At 47.6% G+C, this 19,374-nt stretch overlaps 1 protein-coding gene across 2 annotated transcripts in view; it reads left to right on the plus strand.

Moving 5' to 3' along the window:
• Positions 1-19,374, plus strand: part of LOC122892116 (cationic amino acid transporter 3-like) — a 35,778-nt gene that overhangs the window by 13,587 nt on the left and 2,817 nt on the right. The gene's annotated exons all lie outside the window — the stretch shown is intronic.

The raw sequence follows: 19,374 nt of genomic DNA on the forward strand, positions 1-19,374 counted from the left end.
TTTACAAGGGGAAATTACCCAATTTTGTAGTTTTAAGTAGTTAGTAGAGGACACTGACAAGGACTAGTAAATATTGAATTGAAGTCCATCATGGTCTAAGCTGCATTCTAACACATGTGGTCCTTACAGCCAACTTCTTCAGAAAACAGTCCCCCATTGGGTTTTAATTCAATTGGGTACTGGTTTTGGCCGGCTCTCAGTGGAGGTCCCTTGGCCAGAAGTGGCTAGACCAGGGATGTGGAGGGAATCACATTAGATGAGTTAGGGTGAAACCTCACATGGAGTCTTATGATTGGCAGCCGTTCTGGTGACTTAGGTGGCTTTCCTGTGCCCCAAACAGACAAGTTTCTATAAGAACAGGGATAAAGAGAGACCATCAAGTTTCTGGGTCTTATTACCATTCTGGCCAAGGTACTGACTTCCAGCCAAAAGGTAGGCTTTTTCCTTTCCTGTAGAGTAGCCACAGATAGAGGATTGCAGCCTCAGCAATCAACATGAAAGTGTTCCAATAAGACCAGACTTGAAAATCCTCTGAAATGAGATTAAAGGAAGAGGAGAGAAAGTACTCACTAATTTTGCTCCAAAGCTCAGAGTCCACATGTAAAAATTCAAAGCCCCATGTTTAGGGAGCCAAATAAGGAAGTTTTAGAATATAAATGAGGTTTGGTGGAGTGAGGTCCAGGGCCAATGATCAAGAAAGAATTCTTGAGGGGCGCCTGGGTGGCTCAGTGAGGTAAAGCCTCTGCCTTCAGCTCAGGTCATGATCCCAGGGCCCTGGGATCGAGCCCCACATCGGGCTCTCTGCTCGGTGGGGAGCCTGCTTCCTCCTCTCTCTCTCTCTGCCTACTTGTGATCTCTGTCTGTCAAATAAATAAATAAATAAATAATCTTTAAAAATAAAAAGAAAGAAAGAAAGAATTCTTGAGACATCTTTGGTGTAAAATGGTGCTTTATTAAAGCAAGGTGACAGGATCCCAAGGCAGGAAGAGTTGCTGTCCTGTGTTGTGAGGGATGGAAGGTTATATACCATGGAGTAAGGCAAAAGAAGGTTTCAGTAGAACTTTCATATATTATTGAAGACCTACATATTAAAGAAGACCTACAGGATACCAGATAGCAGAGACCTTGTTATTGTCAAGGTTCTTTTCCCTTCTTAGCAAGTTATTAAGACAGTTGGGAGATTCCTAAAGAACCTCACACATGTCCCACCAAGGATTTGGGGGTGGGGGGAGGTTCCGGGGTGTCAGCTTTTGCTTTGTCCTCTGCCAGCCTTTTGCTCCCTCATCATTACATTCAGAAATTCCTGGATTCATGCAGGAGCCCCAGACTCCCCAGCCAGGGCAGCCCTGCTCTGTCTCAGTGCCCAGGGCCCAGGGCTGGCTCTGCAGGAAGCACTGTTCTCTGCTGCCCTCTTGTGGCCCCCAAGCCCTTCACAGGTCACTGCTGAGAAGCTTCCATTCAAATCTTCAGGGCCTAGTCCCTTGCCCAATTCCATCTATCACAAAAAGATATCTTTGGTCTCCCAAGTCCATCTCCCTCCCTCCTTCTCTGGTTTCTGGAGGCACCAGCATCTCCTGAAGCCTGGGAACGTCTTCCTGACATTTCACACTTGACCAAAGTGTTAAGTTGTGATTTTGGGGGGTGTGAGGTGGAGACAAAGGTTCGAGATGAAGAGAATGAGCAGAGAGAGCAACTTCTCTTCCCCTTGGCTCCATCTACAACTTTAGGTCCCAGAGTCTTCATGAGTTTTCAAAGAAAACGGCAGGGGTTTGACACTCCTGGAGAAAATGGGTCAGGAGCAGACCAGGCATTATGAGTCTAGGCTTCTGTGAATTTGTACCTGAGCTCAGTCCATCAGCCTCAGCAGGGGATGGACTGGCAGGAACCAGGGGGAGTAGACAGGGATGCTGGAGGGAGATGGTCTATGTGACAGGTGCTGGCCAGACTCCTTCTCTCTAGCTCTGGAGTCCTGTCCCCCCACCAGGCTGCCCTTGACCCTCCCCTCAATTCTAGTTCTCAGTGCTCATTAGTGACTGCCCGTCTTTACAGAGACCCCCAGGGGCCCAAGCTGTATTGGATGTGCAAGGAGCAGGGAGAGGGCAAAGGAAGGGCAACAGGTAATGAGGGAGGAGGAGGGGGTGGGATGGCTGGGATTTGATCACTGAGGTGCTGTGAAAGCTTGGCAGGAGACACTGTCCTGGGGGCAGATACTGCAGCACTGAGGGTGAGTCAGTGGGGGTGGGGGTGGGAAGGAATATTGAAAGGGACTGAGTTCCACTTATCTGGGGACACCTGGTGAAATAGGAGCTAATGACTTTTTGCATAGCTTCCATTGGGCAAGGAAGAGTTACACGTGCCATGAGGGGTAAAGAGGGATGCACATACTTTCTGTTCCCCTCCCTGTACTTGCAGACCTGTCACAGCTCCTCCCAGGCCTGGGTGTCTGGTGTGTGTCTGTCTGAGGGGTGCAGGGAGCCACTGGACTCTTCTCCTGTAGGATGCAGAGGCAGAGCTCCCAGGCTCTCTGTGGTGCACACAGGCCCCCCTCACCCCTCAGCAAGCAGCTCCAGTGAGCCTAACCCCTGTTCTCACTCCTCCTCTCAGAATGCCCGACTGAGAGACAGCTGACTGAGGGGACCTGGAGTGCCCTTCCAGAATTTCCCGTGGCTCCCAGCGGATGCACTGGAGCAGGTCAGGGCCAAGCCTCAGGGCCTGACCAGCCAGCACAGCAGGCAGGGAGCAGACCGGCATCCGGAGTCCCGGAGAATGTTCTGTGAGGAGCAGAGAGCTGCAGTGGAGCCGTGCTGTCTCCTAGATGGTCAGCCATCCGTCCTCCACACAAAGGGCTGCCTGCTGCGTCCCCTCTGAGCCTTCACCCCCAGCCCAGGCTCTGATAAAGGAGGCATCTCTGGGAAGAAGAGGAGAAGGAAGACTGACACAGTGACTAAACAGTAAGGACCAGTACTGCATCCAGGTCCTACAGACTGGGACCAAGAAGGCAGAGACTGTCTGAGTGCCCTGGAGAGTCCAGACACAGACACATAGTCAACAGAGACACACAGTGGTCAGTGGAATGGAGTGATGCGGACAGAGACGGGGAGACCAACCCAGAAACAGGAGAGAGGAAAGAGAGGAGCCTCCAGAGACCAGAACAGCAGATCCAAGACTGAAGAAGAGAAATATGCAAGGCTAATGGTAGCAGAGACAGGGACTCAGAGACACAGGCTGGACATGGGCTCAGAGGGTGGGAAAGCCATGACCCAGAGCCCAAGACAGATCTGTGGACAGGCGGCCAGGGGAAGTAGCCAGAGACATGTGCACAGAGAGGGTCCTGTGTATGTTTGTGGGTGCATGGGTGCGTGTGTGTGGAACCCAGCAGTTCAGAGCTCTAGTCACAAAGCCAGAGAGGCCTATGGTGCAAAGGGGACACCCAGATTCCTGTATCTGCGCCTCCTGCTCTGAACAGTAGTGAGTGGGAAGGGTGCGGAGAGGGGGGGTGGACAGAAACCAGATGCAGGTTAGAGACAGACTGAGCTGGGAAAGAAATGGCAGAGCCCAGACTGAGATCAGCAGGAGAGAACTGAGAGTAAGGAAGGGAGCAGAGAAAGGGACAGAGGATAGAGAGGGACAAAGGTGGAGAAGGACTCTACTGGAGGCAAGAGTGCAGGAGAGACAGGGGAAGGGAGGGTGCCTCTTTCTGCAGGAGGGAGAAGGGGGAAGGGGGATCCGGGCTGTGGAGAAGCAGATCAGGGGCAGGGGGGGAGGCAAGCAGGGCTCCTGTTTCCCCAGAGAGCTGGGCTGGGCTGACACAACCCTGAGGTGAGGTGGGGAGGTGGTCATGCATGCTTCTCAGGGTCACCTTGTTCATCTCTCCTGGGTTCAGTACAGTGAGCCTGTCCCCAGCATGCCACCTTCTTCCCACTGGTGCTGACAGCAACCCCTGCAGGAGGCTGGCTCATGGTGGCATCCTCTGTGGGGATCCCTTCCCAGTCTGCAGGGCCGCTCTGAGTCTCCTCTCCAGGGGCACATGGGTGTTCCTAAAGGATAGCGGGTCCAGTGTTCTCCGAGGCTCAAGAAGGTAGTGAGGACCCCACTGGGAAGCTCTTTTTCCAGGGGAAAACCAGGTGGATGTGGGAAGACAGTGGAGGATGTACCTCTTCCCACATGACTCAGAAGGTCATTGTGAAGGTGACACTTGCAGTCTGTGACAGAAGGGGACATTCCTGGTGGTTGCCGGAGCCCCGTGTCATTTTTCTGTGTGTTTGTTACAACCAGTTAGCAGAGTCCCCAGGAACATCCCAACCTAGTGTGGTGGGGTGGGGAGTGAAGGCCTGGCATTTGCCTGAAATACTGGATTAAGGAGCTGACAGTCCCCTCCCTGCCCACTTATATGCAGAGAAACCTGGTGACACATACCCAGCACACAGCCACAGGTGCATAGGAGCAGGGCAAATTCAGAATCAGAGCCAGTGAGTTCATCAGGGAAGGCTGCCTGGAGGAGGGGAGTCAGGAAGGGGTGTAGAAGGAGAAACCCAGCAGGGCAGGGATGGAGAAGAGAAAGAGAAGCTCTCTCTGTTCCTTCTGAAGCAGGACAAGCCAACCCTATGCCAGGCAGGAGACAGCTGAACTGGGCGGAAATCAACAGCTGGACTGAGACACCAGCATGAAGGGGAGAGGAGGGAGGCAGATGCTCACAGCCAGGCTGGGGTTCTGAAGTTGCTGGGATTGGAACTGAAGCCCCTGAAGGGAGCCCTGAAATGTGTTCGACAGTGATGTGTGTGCACAGGTATTTGAAGAAGTCGGTGCCCATGTGAGCATGTCGTGTGTGTGTGTGTGTGTGTGTGTGTGTTTCTCAGGTCCTGGCATTAATCTACCCTACCTTCAAGGGAACTCCTTTCCAAAGTGGATTCTAAATTTCCTCTGCTTCAATTGAACCCATCTCTAGTGGAGGCAGTTTCAAACATCCAGGATGTGGTTCACTGTGTTTCATAAAAGATGTGTGTCCATGGGAAAGGAGGAGGTTAAAAGCTTCAACTTGGAGAAAAAATGTAATTTCGAGCTCCTGGGTGTTATTACATGGAAGCCCTGGACATTCTGAATGTTATACACTTCTAAGTGTGCACAGGGGTGGGATGAACCTTGGGGGGTTTGCACCCAGGTCTTCTCTGCAGGACTTCTCTGGAAGGTTGCCTCTCCACCCTCCCTATCCACAGATATTCTGGGGTCTGAGATGTCCCAGGACTGGGTATGCCCTCAGATCACCCTTCTGGCTCTCTCCCTTCCTGAGCCCCTCCTTCAGTGTCTGGGGGTCTCTCTTCCCATCACATCTGTCTGAGTCTCACCCTGTGAGCCTGTCAATGTCTCCCCCGCATCTTCTGCTATCTGTGTCCTGTGCTGTCTCCCTCCCTCACCCTTGGTCCCTCTCTGCAGCCCCTCCCAGCTCTCTCCCTGCTTCTCTTATCTGTGTCTCTCAGCTTCCCCCATATCTCTGGCTCACACCCCTGCCTCCTCCACTCTCCTTCCCCCCACCTCACCAAAGTGCAGGCTCTTCTTTCCTGCTTTTCCCCTTCTCCAATCTTAGCCTTTCCCCAACTGGGACAAAATATGTGATTCCCCTCCTTCCTCCTGTCTCTCCCCTGGTAAGAAACAAAGGCAGTAACTCCCTAGGGAGTAGCAGACAGTAGTGAAGAGGGGTGTAGAAGGAGGGGAGCAAGGAGCATCATGGAGAAGGCTCACAGATCTGGAAGGGCAAGGCAGGGGGTAGAGAGGAGAGGGTTGAGGGCAGTGGCCGCTCCTGTCTTCTGGCCCAGCCCACAGTCCAGGGGCTTCAGCACAACCGAGGGGACAGGTATGTGGGGTCAGGTCTGCTAGGCCCCTTTCATCACTGTTGTCCTAGGACAGAGCTCAGGGGTACATTTGCTGCAGAGCTCACAGACAGGGTGAGATCCCAGCAGTGTACCTGCGTGTGGTCGGAAACAGGAGCCGCGCTTAGCATCTTGCCACACACAAGACACTGCACCTTCTCTCTGTGTGGTACCGGGTGTGCTGCAGTAGGTCCTTCATAGCAAAAGCTGTCACATATGTCACATGTGAAGGGCCATCTGTGGAGGGCTCTGTGGAGCGTGACTGCTGAGAGGAAGCTCTGGCCACCCTGGGAGAGGCTGTAGGGCTTGTGCACTGCGCCTCCTGTCCTGCCCGCACTCGCGGTAGCTCACGGGGTCCTCTTGCTTGTGGCGCTGCGGGCACACCGTGCATGGGCAGGGCTCCTAGTCCCAGTGCCATAGCTTCTGTGGTTTCAGATGAAGAAAGGCTCGCTGCACCTCTCACAGGTGTGCTCTTCCAGGTGCGTCTGCCTGAGATGGTCACTGTCACCTGCCACCTGCCACCTGTGGTCCCTGTGCCCCTACAGTCTCTCCTCTTCCCACAACCCCGTCTACCCCTTCCCCAGTAGATCTGCTCAGCTGGGGACGCTCAGGAGGCTCAGGCACACAGACAGTGGGCATCACCATAGCAACCGGGGGACCAGGCCATCCTTGGCTCCCAAGTGGATGGCCTCTACCTCCGAAGCCTGTAGCTGTTCTGGAACTCCTTAGTGCACAACGTGCATATGTAGGGCCCTTTGCTCTTCGTCTTCTCCCAGATGGATGAGACCCCGGTCGTGTTGACCTTCGAGGTTGTGGCTACCAAGGCAGCAGTGGTAGCTGCCCTGATGGTCGTGGCAGAAATGGACGCGGCCTATACAGTAGGCGACAACACCAGTGGTGGAGGTAGGGGGCGCTTTAGAGCCGCTGTGTGCACTATGGGGGCTGCAGGGCCAGGGGCACAGCAGCTAGGGCAGCAGAGATGGCCTTGGTCTCCTGAGCAGCAGGGAGAACTAGGAGCAAGTCCGCTTTGAGGGTCTTGGCCTTGGTGCTGGGGTGTCGTTGAGGGCGCTGAAACCACCTGGAATGGACTATGGGAACAGCCCTGGGAGGCCAAGAAGGGGGTCTGGAACCCAGCTCTAGCTTGCAGGGAGTCTAGGCATGCTCCTGAGGGGGCTAGAAGGAGTTCAGGAGGCTGCCCTCTCCAAGGGGCCTTAGGGTGGGCAATAGACTACAAGGGAACAGAGGGATCAGGGCCTCTGCTAATGTGGGGTCTCGGGGCTCAGTGGGAGCTGGAGGCACGTGGCCTGTTCAAGTTCAATGCTCTCTTTTAGTATAGTTAGTATAGACTCTGTCCCTTTAGGGACCTGCTGTTGCCCCCCTCTCCGCTCCCTCCACCTCCACCCCAAGTCTTTGAGGCACATAATTGAGGGTTTAGAGGCATGTCAACCATATCAAGTAGAGGCAGTTCTGCCCTTTTTCCTTGTGACCCATGGACTGTGGGCCCATCACTTGTGCATTCAGCTCTGGGTCTCTAAGCAGTTCCCACCTTCTCCACCTCTGAGAAGTCTTGCCTCTGTTTGAAGATTAACATTCTGGGAAGGAGGAAGCACCTTCCTTTGATCACTATTTCAGGGTCTTGGGATCCCTTCATTATGATCGTCTAGAGCAGGAAGCTCTACAGGCAGGGACCATGTGTTTACTTCCTCCAGTACAAGGCTCGGTGCTCATTCAGTCAGAATATGCTGTCAATGCTGAGTGACTGTCTCAGGAAACCCATCGTGGTGAAGCTTAAGACAGGTGCCTTTCAGTTTTATTCCTGGCATGATTGGAAACATGGCTGAGGGGCAAGGATGGATGGTGGTGGTAGAGGAAGCTGAAGGAGATGCTGGGAGAGGCAGCTGCGTGGGGGGAGGTGCTTCTGTGCTTGATTACAGAACTGCTGAGTGGACTCTTTACCTGCAATTGGGACTGACCTCCAAATCACCACAGGCTGGCCTCCACCAGGCTTCCCACACTCTCCTCCTACCAGCTAGACCTTCTCCACACAGGACCTTGGAAACCTTGTTTACTTCTAAATTCACATCTTGTTCCCAATAAAGTCTCCAGTGAAGCCCAGTTTGAGCCCTCAGTCCACATCCTCACCATGCAGGGTCCCATTGGTCTTCCATTGTCCTCCTTTATCCTTCCTCCAGGATTCCTGCTAAACCACCCCCTTCCTACTATCACATCCTTCCCAGGCCTCTTCTGAAGCCCTTTGGCCCCAACTTCCTGAAACCCAACATTGTTAGTGCTCACACTCCTGAGGCTCCTCCTCCAGGAGGGCCCCCACCTACCCTGTGAGTGCCACTCCTAGTCCTGACTCTGCTTGGCCACGCTCCTTGCCTCTTCCTGGGTTTGGCTTACACTTTCTTCTGAGGCAGAAGAAGCCCATGGTAAGTGATTTCTCCTGTTTGTAGAGTTGGCAGGAAAGCTGAGATAGAACCAGGGAGGAAGAAGACTGGGCTTAGAATGCCAGTGGCTATAGAAACTGTGGGGTTGGAGCAGACGGTATTTCATGGCACCAGAGCTAGACCTTGGCTTGAGGGGGTGTAGACGAGTACCTTGCGAAATTGAAGGGTGGGTAGGTTTACTGGGGTCAGAGTGATATGGAGGTCTACACTATGTTCTCCTCCAGCCCAGAAAGGTTCTCAGCTCTGATGAGCAAACTATGAGTTGGGGAGGTTATTCCTCGCTGCTTCTCCTCTGCGGTCCTTCCCACCTCTAAGCCCTGTCCTCCTGCCTAGTCTTTCCTTTCCGACCTGGTGCAGAGCTTGCTTTCTTCATCTTTGTCCTTCTCACAGGCATACAGTGGGCTTACACATGTTCCTGGAATGAATGAAGATTTTTTTCACGGGGATTTGCTGCCTCCTTCATGTTTTGCCTCCTTTCTCAGTGGAGAATCTGAAAGTCTCTATGGGAGGACATCGGTGTGCACTTTGCAGAATAGCAGGTCCAGTGTGATAAGGGGGTCCCCCATCATCAGAAAGGATTTGGGGTCTTCTCCCTCCAGGCTCAAGGAGCTAAGTATCTATATTTATAGCTGCTGAAAGTGTGTCTTCCAGCCTTTCTTATCTAATTTAAAAATGTTATGGTGGGGATTGATTATAGGCCAGATGAGGCTGTAGGAGGAAAGATTACCATGGTCACCTGGGGTGAGGCTGCCTCATGGTCATTAAAACGCTAAGTCACCAAGAAGCAGTTTGCTTCTTATCACAAAACATATATGCAACTCTTTTAATTTGGAAGGTCCGTGGAACCTTAAACTGTTTTCTACCCTCTCAGCCTCCATACTGCCATGTACACTGCCGGCAACACCCCAACACCAGAGGCCCAGACAACACTTATCCATGCAGGACATTGTTTTTTTTTTTGTTTTTTTTTTTTGTTTTTTTAAGTTACATGTGGCAAATGTTGATTTCTAGGTTGTCTTTCTTGCCCACTAGCAGTTCTTGAGCTACTGCTCTCCATTATCAAGTGATATGTGTTATGTGCCGCCAGAGGGCAGATTCGTTTTAACCTTAGTTAAAACGAAACACGTGGAAAGGCCAATTTCTTCACTAAGTATGTTCCAAATTGATAAATATGATTTTTGGATGTATTCATTTGGTTTATCCTTGTCCTTTTTTTCCTCTGAATGTCACAGAAATCACGAAGAAGGGTGGGGATGAGAAAGAACTAGGAAGGGGATACATAGTGTCCCTTAAAAAGGGGAGGGGGGTGGAAGGGATGGAGTGGCTGGGTGATGGACACTGGAGGGTATGTGCTATGGTGAGTACTTTGAATTGTGTAAGATGGATGAATCACAGATATGTGGCCCTGAAACAAATAAAAAAAAACAGTGGTGGCAGAGAATCCTCCTTGTAGATTATGTTGCTTGAGATGGGGTGAGGCGGGTGGGTCTTGGTGGAGAAGTCGTATGGATCTATGTGTATAGTCGTATTTGGAGAAGAGCTCAGGTCTTTGAGATGAATACAACTTTCATATGCCTGAGATCATCTGGTATCTTTCCTGCAACAAAACAAAACAAAACAATTAACTTTCCAAGGGAGTTGCTGGTGTGGAGCAGACACTGAGGGCTATTTCCAGAACCAAGCCAAGTCTGGTGAGACAGGATGGAGAGACACAGGTAGCCGAGTACTCTCACAGTAAGACAGAAGGACACACCTAAAGATGTGATGGAGATACCCAGAGAGACAGTTGACCTTTCCTAAGCTGCCTTGTGTGCAGTGTATTACTGAGGGAGTCTACTGGGAGAAGGTTCATGGCAGGAGGAGCCATGGGCTCTAACCACTCACAACTCCTAGTCTAAGAGCAGACATGGAGTAAAGTGACGGATGGGACCACTGGATGGATTTCTGGATTCTGTGCTTACAAGGAAAGGAAGGATGTGGGGGACAAAACAAAGCTGTTTATAAGTCTTCTTGGACAAAATGACTATGGATCAGTGCTCCCCTACATTATAGCTATAGTTTGGAAAATGAGGTGGTTGGGCAGATGGATTACGTTCTACTGCTTTCTCCTGAAGACTTTTTTTTTTTTTAAGATTTTATTAATTTATTTGACAGACAGAGATCACAAGTAGGCAGAGAAGCAGGCAGAGAGAGGAGGAAGCAGGCTCCCCGCTGAACAGAGAGCCTGATGCAGGGCTTGATCCCAGGACCCTGGAATCATAACCTGAGCCAGAGGCAGAGGCTTAACCCACTGAGCCACCCAGGTGCCCCTCTCCTGAGAACTTTTATTAGGAGCTCTGTGTTGGCAGGATTCAGGATTGAGAAAATGGAGTAGAGAATCATAGGGGGAACTTGAAAAGAAAATGATTATCACTGTTGACATCTGTGTATCCATCCCTTCTAATCTCTTAATTGAACACCCTTCCTGGCTTTCCCAGATCTTTCTGCTTCCTGTTTGGAAAATTTCATTCTGGTTCTTCCTGGCGGCCCATCAAGTTTCTGAAGGCCTCTAAAAGCACAAGCTCAGGCTTTTCTGATTTGTCAAACAGATCTCTTGTTTTGCTGTGATGGAAATGTGAAAAATTCCCAGAACTGGATTCTGATTGAAACTGATCCTAGAAATGTCTCAAATCACAAATGAGGAAGATTGCATTTCACTATGTCTTTACTGACGTTATCTCAGGACCGAGAAAAGGTACCTGTTCATAACATCCCATAATGATGCTGGACAATATGAAGTCTATACAGCCTCTAGAGAACTTCTGGCTATCTGATTGCTTACTCAATAGTGGTGCAATGATACTAGCCTACTGTTGCTGCCAGCAGGGAATTTGTATGATTTTGTAGGGTGAAAGTAAAATGTTTGGGTCTACATCTGCATTGATTTTGGTCTACATTGGGGTGGATGGATTTGATCCACATACATTTGGTGTGGAACATGTTGGTCTCCATCAGAATGGGTTTTTAGGGACTTGGCATTCAGCCTCTGCCAGACTGGGATGGGATTTGAGAGAGGTAGCCGTGGAGGTGGAAAGGTAGGTAGGTAAATTGGAGGAAGTGGCTGTGTTTCCTTATGGTCTAATGGACAGACAGTTTGGGGCTGCCATGCCTTCAGGTTCAAGGCTTGCTTGCACCTAGTAAGTATTATTTGGAGAATTTGGGTTTCTAGCTTCGTGGAGAGAACATGAAGCAGGTTCTAGTCTAAGGAGATTTATTTTAGAAAGGGAGACAAAGGATTCTTCCAAGTAACAGCAGACAGGATATAGTCCAAAGTAAGGTCCTAGGTGGGAGGATGTCTGGTAAGTGATCCGTTTGTTGAGGTTGTTTCTAGAAGACTCCTGGGAGATAAGCTGGGATATTTATTTTCTTTAACATGAGCTGAATTTGGTTACTTCAACATTTTTTCAACCTTTCTGGAAAGTTATCTGACCTTTACTTCTCTTCCCCTAAGAGGAAAGTTAGGCATTTCTTATTACTGCAGTGGTTTCTCTCTCCCTTTTCTCTATAGACTGGGACTGGGAATTATTATTACTATCGTTATTATTAATATTATATATTAGAATCCTGATAAGTATTAGTATCTGTACCAAATATTTAACTGGATCCGTCTAGTTGGCAAATCGGATTTGCTGGCTTGAGGTGTGGTGGAGTTTGTTTTGTGGTTTTGGTGGCGGGGCATGGAAGGAAGACTTAAAGGGGCTGTATTTATTGGATCCTGGCCAAGCTGAAGATGCTGCTTGAACTGATGCTTTCTGAGGGAACAGTTATTCACAATGTCTTGATGGGGCAATTCCTGCCTCTTGCATGCAAACTTCTCAGGCTGACCCACAGTGTACAGATTTTTACTAGTCCTGCCAACACTGGAAAATGTGATGCTTAGTACTCTTACCTTTCATCAGATAGTAAGCCATTTGGGATCTTGACATGTCTTTGCCTTGACTGTTCACTAAGAAATGCTAAGGTATTCATGAAACACTAAATTGTAAGTTCCCAGAGAGGAGAATTCTGTATAATGCCACCACCATCTTGCACTGTGTGTAACTGAGTGTGTGATGATTTGGCAGTAATGCTGGTAGTGTTGTAAGTTGGGGGAAGAGAACTGTGCTTCTGCTTGAGTTCTTTTGCACAAAGAATCTCTGTAGTTCCTGAATTTTCCTTTGTATTCATTTATACTTAGTTGAAATCTGAATTTTAACAGATTGAACTCAGTCTTTGTCACTTAGAAACTTGTGTGGTTTCTACTTGATAGACCATCCAATTTCTCTGTTTTGACAGTGTAGTTATGACAGACAGTACAGGCAAAATGGTAGCAAATACAGAAACACTTTCCTTTTGTCTGGGGAGTTTACACTACAAGAAATCTTACCTATCTTCCTGAAACAAGTGGAATCCTATTCTACACCCATTCAATCCTTGCACTATTGTCCCACTCTCCCTTCCGCAGACGAGCCTTACTTTGCAGCGGAGAACCATGCCATGTCATCCAGTGTCAAAGCATTAGGTAGTTTGTTTTCCAAATAAAGTAAAGCAATGGAAGGAATAAAACTCTGCATTGTCTGTCTGTTCAGTTGTCACACATCAAGAGCGTGACACTGGGGCAAATCATAAATGTCACAGATAGTGCACTTTGTCTAGGCTGCCTTGGGTTACTTCCCTTGTACTTTCACTTTGTTGTGGTGAAAGAGACCTGGATTTCAGTTCCTGTGTCAGACTCTGACTTTGCCAAACTGGCCTGTAAACCCCTGGGGTACTTCCTTGCCTGTGGCCAGTTAATTCTGTACCCCAGCCTTCAGCTGGGGAAGGAAAGGCAAGCTGGAAGCATCATCAGGTAGAACTGCTTCTGGGCTCCACTCACCACCTACTACTCTTACCCTCCTCTCTAACTGGGATTTCTCCCAGCGCTGAGTTCTATCCCAGAGTTCTGCCACTGGACATTAGTGAGGGGAGAGCGGGGGCCAAGTGGAACGTATTAGGGTGATTCAATCCTATCTGAAGGTGTGACCAAGCCATTTCTGGAAGTAGGGTCATGTTGAACAGAGTGTTTTTAGGGAGAGAGGGACAGTCTGTGTGAGGTCCGATGTTCATGCCTGCAAAATGTGCATGTGTGGGAAAAGATTTGTTCTGTTCAAGCAGGAGCCACAAGAAAAGTGGTGAAAAAGTGAAAAGACTAAGAAATACAGTCTTCGATGTTTGGATTTGGTAGAGAGCTGGAAACTGCCTGTTTGGGAGTTGTTTTGTGTGAGTGTGTGTCTGTTTGTATCTTTTTGAGACTTGAGAGTGCCATTTTCCAGAAGGTCGGTAGAGAGTACTCCCACTTCAGTTGTGTGGGGCACTGTCATAGTCAGGAAGAATGTGATAGGGCTTTCTTGTACTTCCAGGTGGGGGGGCACTCTCTGATGGCTACTGGTCTTTGTGGTTCCATACAGACTTCAGGATTCTTTGTTCTAGTTCCATGAAATATGCTGGTCATATTTTGATAGGGATTGCATCCAATGTGTAGATTTCTTTGGGTGATATAGACATTTTAACAATGTTTTTCCTTCCAGTCCATGAGCATGGACTGTTTTTCCATTTCTTTGTGTCCTCCTCATTTACTTTCATAAGTATCCTATAGTTTTCAGAGCACTGATGTTCAAAAATCACAAGATACCTAGGAATAAATCTAGACTTATCAACTTTATCATTAAGTTCAGGTTACACATTTTGGACAGGAATATTGTATAAGAACATTGCTAAATATAATTAGTACCATGTAGGCAGGGAACACATCTTTCTCCTCTCCATTGTGTCTATAGGATCAAGCACTAGGACTGGCATTTAGAAAGTGCTTACTATTTATTGAATGAATGAATGATGAATGACATTAGACTTTCACTGCTACTTAGGTCTATTATTGTTCTATTGAGGACAGGAGAATGAGCAGCCTTCTCCTGTATTGCAGTCCCGTTTTTATAATAACTCTTTGAAGGTTGGAGGTAACCCCACACCTCTATTAAGAGGCCACAGAAAAGGGAAGTAAGAAGAGGAATATGATGTGAGGCAAACTGTGGAGTCTCTTTGCCCTAGGGTGGGTGGTGGTCATACATGCTGAGAGTGGAGGATCAATAAGGCGGTCCTCAGCTGGAAAGAAATGGCAAAAAGAAAATAGAAGTCTATGGCCTGTTGCCTTGCTGAGAGAAATTAGTTATTTTGGTTTCTAGATTTTACTATCCTTCCCTCCCCTAACTGCCATTGGAATCCTAAAATGCCATAATGAAAATTCAATTTTATCTCTCCTTCTTTCCCAGGAGGGACAGCCCCATGATCCTCTCCTCTACCCTCCGTCTCCCACCATCTCCCTCCACACACATAAGCATATATTTTCTAATATTTATACTTGGTGGTTAGGCAGACATTCATGCCAGATTATTTGTAGTTGAGAAACTGTATAACTCCTTGGACTTCTTATTTGGATGTAGAAGTTTCAACCCTGTTGCCCAAAGAGGTGAGCTTATGAAAGGTATTTTTTGCTTCATAGAAACATGTTTTCAGGCTTCCCTTTGAGGATCTGTTTCTCTCTGGCTCTGAGTATTTCAGACATTGCTGGCAGTTCTTCCCAAGGTATCTGGGGCTTGGGACTGGATTCGTCTATTTAATTCTGCCTTTGTGAGTGCCTGATTCACATGGTTTCTGTCCCCTTTCTGAGAGTCTAGTTATCTGTGTCTTTGCAGTCCTTAATATCACCAAGTTCCAGAAAAAAGCACTGTATATCTTCATGTTAGCTCTTGATTATCCACAATACTGGTGGGAAATACCTAAAGTAGTGAAGGACACTAAATTGACTTTTGTGTGATTTTCAAGTGATGGAGTCCTGCTTGGAGATAATCTAGACTATGAGCAGCTTCAGTTAAGGCAATCGGTCGTTGTCTTATGAAATGAATATGAAAATCGGTAGACAACATGTGAAATTCTCAGTTTCTCTAAGGCTTCCATCACACCCAGAGTAACAGACGAGGTCCTCACAGGGATTCTCAGACCCTCTGTGAAGGATCTGGGTTCCTGCTTTCTCTCTGATTTCACCCCCTACTGCTTTCCCAACACTCACTGTGTTCTGGCCCTCCAGGACTCCCGGTTATTTCTCAAAACCAGCCACATGCCACTTCACTTCCGTTAGGATGGCTGTTACTAAGAACAGGGAGGATAATGAGTGCTGGCGAGGAAGTGAAGAAAGTGGTATGCTTGTGCATTGCTGGTGGGAATGTACACTGGGCAGCCACTGTTGAAAAACAGTAACGTGACTTCTCAAAAACTTACATGTATAATTACCATGTGATCCGCAATCCCACTTCTGGGTACATATCCCAAGGAATTGAAAACAGAGCCTCAAAAAGATATTTGTATACCATATTCATAATAGCATCATTCATAACAGTCAGTAGTTAAAATAACCAGCATGACCATCAGTGGATAAACAGATAACCTGGATGTGAGATATACACACCATAGAATATTATTCTGCCTTAAAGAGGAAGGATATTTTGACATCTGCTACAACATGGATGAACCTTGAAGACATTATGCGCAGTGAAAGAAGCCTGTCACAAAAAGATGATATTGTATGATTCCGCTTACATGAGGTTACCTTGATCAGTCAAATTCATAGGGACTCAAAATAGAATGGTGGTAGAAAGGGGCTGTGGAGGGGGAAGAATGGGGAGCTACTGCTCAATAGTACAGAGTTTCAGCTGCAGAAGATGAACAAGTTCTGGAGATGACTGGTGGCGAATGTTGTGCAACAATGTGAAGGGGAGTCTGTCTTGGACCACCCATTTTAAAGTCCAACACCCACTGTGAGCACACCCTAAAATCTGCTTGCTTTCCTTTTCTCTGTAGCACTGATTTCTAATCTAATAACACAATATATAAACCTGTTACTAATCGGGGTTTTTTGTTTGTTTGCTTTTCTTGCTTCCTACTGCAAAAATAGAAGCAACTTGAGTGGAGGAGGTTTTCTTTTTCCTTACTTTATCCATAGTACTAAATAATTAGGGAGCAGTTTATTTGTTGAATTAATAAATGACAGACCATGTTCGGATACACTCTTCTAGAGAACGCACAAACAAAAAGAGAAAACGGGAAATTTATATATTTTACTTGATTTTGTAAACTATTATTTTTCCCTTGAATATGAGACTCAGGCCCAGTTTCCATGGTGGCTTTCATTCTGTATACTGTTTCCTATGTTTTCCTGAACTGTTTCCCTGATGGAAATGCTGGTTACACATGCACCACACTCAGAATTATTTCAAACTTTTGCCTTGAACGCAAATCCTTTATTCTTGTATTCCTGATTATCTCTTAACAGAACCCAGGGCTGCTTGAGTTAGGACTCCAGAAACTCTGGGAAATGCCAGCTATCCAAAAGACTTTATCCTTGCTTGTTTTGGAGCCACCGGTTTGGATGGCTCTGGAGCTTCTGGTCTTGAAATTTAAAGGAGGACGAGAGTATTTATACACTTTGGGAGTAAGAAAGACTGGCTTGGATATAGAGGCTTAATATAATGTCTGGTGATGTTGCATTTATAGTCCATGTCTCTGAAACTTTGAGACCTTGAAAACACTTATTTAATTTAATTTAACTTTTAACACTTATGGCATCATTAGCCTTCCTCTCAAGTCTTCCCCATACTTCTTTCAAAGCAATTGATACCCACAGTATCTTTGAAGCTATTCAGTAGAGGCCTCAGGCCAACTTCCTGATTGGCTGGAGTATGAACTCCCTACCACAGAAACCAGTGGCAGTTACTGCCCTGGAAAAATGTTTTGAAAAGGAAAGATTCAGAGTGAGCTCAGCACCATTCTTAGAGACAGAGGAGGGAACATAATGACCTTCAAGACTAAGAAGAGTGGGTGGGGCTGGCTGGGAAAGCAGGACTGCCTGCTCTTCAGGGAGTGGATTGTTGGACTTGACAGAAGTTCTTCCAGGAAACATGGGATGGAACTTTGATTTTGCAGTTGGAAGGAGCTCAGACACTGAGAGAAACACAAGGAGGAGGTGGGAGGGAAGGGGGATCCAGGGTCATTATGGAATCCATACAAGGTGCTTCATGTTCCCTGGCCCCTGTCTGCTTTTCTTGAAGCACTTCCCCTGAGCAAGCACCTGTTTTGGGAGAGACTGTTTCCCATGAAACTGAGATTCACAGACCCAGGTTCATCATTAGGAAATGTCCTCATTACATTCCTGCAGTACATGATGGTGCATGTTCTAGTTTCCTGTTTACCCCTCTCTTTGACCCTTTCTCTCTTTCCCAAAACAAAACAAAACAACAACACTTCTTCAAGGAATCTCAAGTTACAGTAGTTATTCCATACATCTATCTATTCATTTTCTCTGTTCTAAATGCCTCTTTTGTTTGCTTGTTACAATTATGAGCAGATCCTTGTCCTGTGTAGGGAGGGTTGGAGATGGGAGTGTGGAATCCAGAAGGAGGAGGTATATAGATCCTGGCTCTGCCCTCTGGAAGCTCTTAGACTATAAAGCAATGTAAGGAACACACTCAGGTCACCAGCTGACAGATGGGGAAAATTAGCTTCAGCTGGCCATCAGGATGGGCAGTGACCGCTAGTGGGAAGGGGAGGAAGGCTGGAGATGGGATCAGTCAGGGTGGCTTAGGAAAGGCTTCTAGATGCAGGAAAGGTTGTAGAATAGGACTAAGAGCGGCTGCAGGGTCAAGACTGGGCAGAAAGGAGTGAGAAGGGCATCCCTGGCAGGGCAGGTCACTTACCCTGGCCACTGGCTCATCCCAGGAAGGGTAAGGCAGGATGTGAGGAGCTGAGTCAGGAAGGAAGTGATGTATCTGAAGGTAGGGGCAGAATTAGGGTGTGGCTCTGACAGCTGGGTCAGAGAGCCTGGATATAAACCATTGGAATAACTGTAGATTATTGCATGAGAATGGGGATATCTGAACATGGCATTTGAGGATGATGCTTCTCTGTGTTGTTAGAAACTGGATTTGTGGTAGGCTCTCTCAGGCTTTCCAAACATGGGTATCCTTTTCCTTCTGTATAGTTGGTTGTTCATTTGTTTGTTCTGCCTGCATCTGTTGGAGTCATAAAAAAATGATTATTTAATTCCCAGATGTTTTGTCCTTTGGGTTGCTTCTCTGGAATCTTGACACTTTGTCTGTAGGCCCACTTTCCCTCGTCTTCAGAAAAAGTGGAAGGAGCACAAAGACCACCCTGCACAGCACAGTCGAAGGAAATATAAACTATCGAGCATTACCCCCCTCTTACCCTGCCATGCTGATGGTCCTCCTCTAGGATTCCTGCTCAGTGTCCATGGCTGCACTTCAGAAGAGTGTATGACTTTTTTGTGTGTGTGTGAAGTGACCCATCTCAGAGGGGTCTGTGATTCACAAATCTTGAAAACCACTGTGGTGTCTATGTTAAGTGGTAGGTGGCTGCAGATGGTTCCCAGAGAGAAACGGGCAGAAGCATCCTTAGTGCCAACTACAAGAGCATCCAAAGACAGCCAAAGGGGCTGGAAGAGAGAGGAATTGGATTCAGTGGGATCTAGTAGCAGGGGTGCCCCATCTTTCCTGTTCTTCACTCTCTTTCTAGCAGGTATTCCTTCTTTGTATTCTCCATATCCTGGCAATTACAGGATTCCATTTCCATTTTCAATTTCAATCAACTGAATGCCTGTCATTTACCAGGTTCTGTACCAGGTGCTCTAACACATTGTCTCCTGCAATCTTGTGTTGAACCTGCAGTGCACAGAATGGAGTCAGTCCCTCCCTCAGTCATGGCTGTTTGCACCATCGCTTCCTGTCAGTCCCCTTTTCTTTCTTTTTCTTAATTTTTATTTTATTTTTTTATTATGCCCAGTTAGCCCCTTTCCAAGGTGTTTTATTGTCCTGTTTCATCCTTATCTCTATTTGCTTTTCCCCTCCTCACTGGAGGCCCTTTTTTCAGTTATTTAACAAATGCTGTTTCAATCCACGTTTTATGTTTGTTACAGATACATTCACCCATTCAGGCAC

Source organism: Neovison vison, chromosome 12 (genome assembly GCF_020171115.1).
Source record: "Neovison vison isolate M4711 chromosome 12, ASM_NN_V1, whole genome shotgun sequence".
In the NCBI taxonomy this organism is placed as follows: Eukaryota; Metazoa; Chordata; class Mammalia; order Carnivora; family Mustelidae; genus Neogale; species Neogale vison.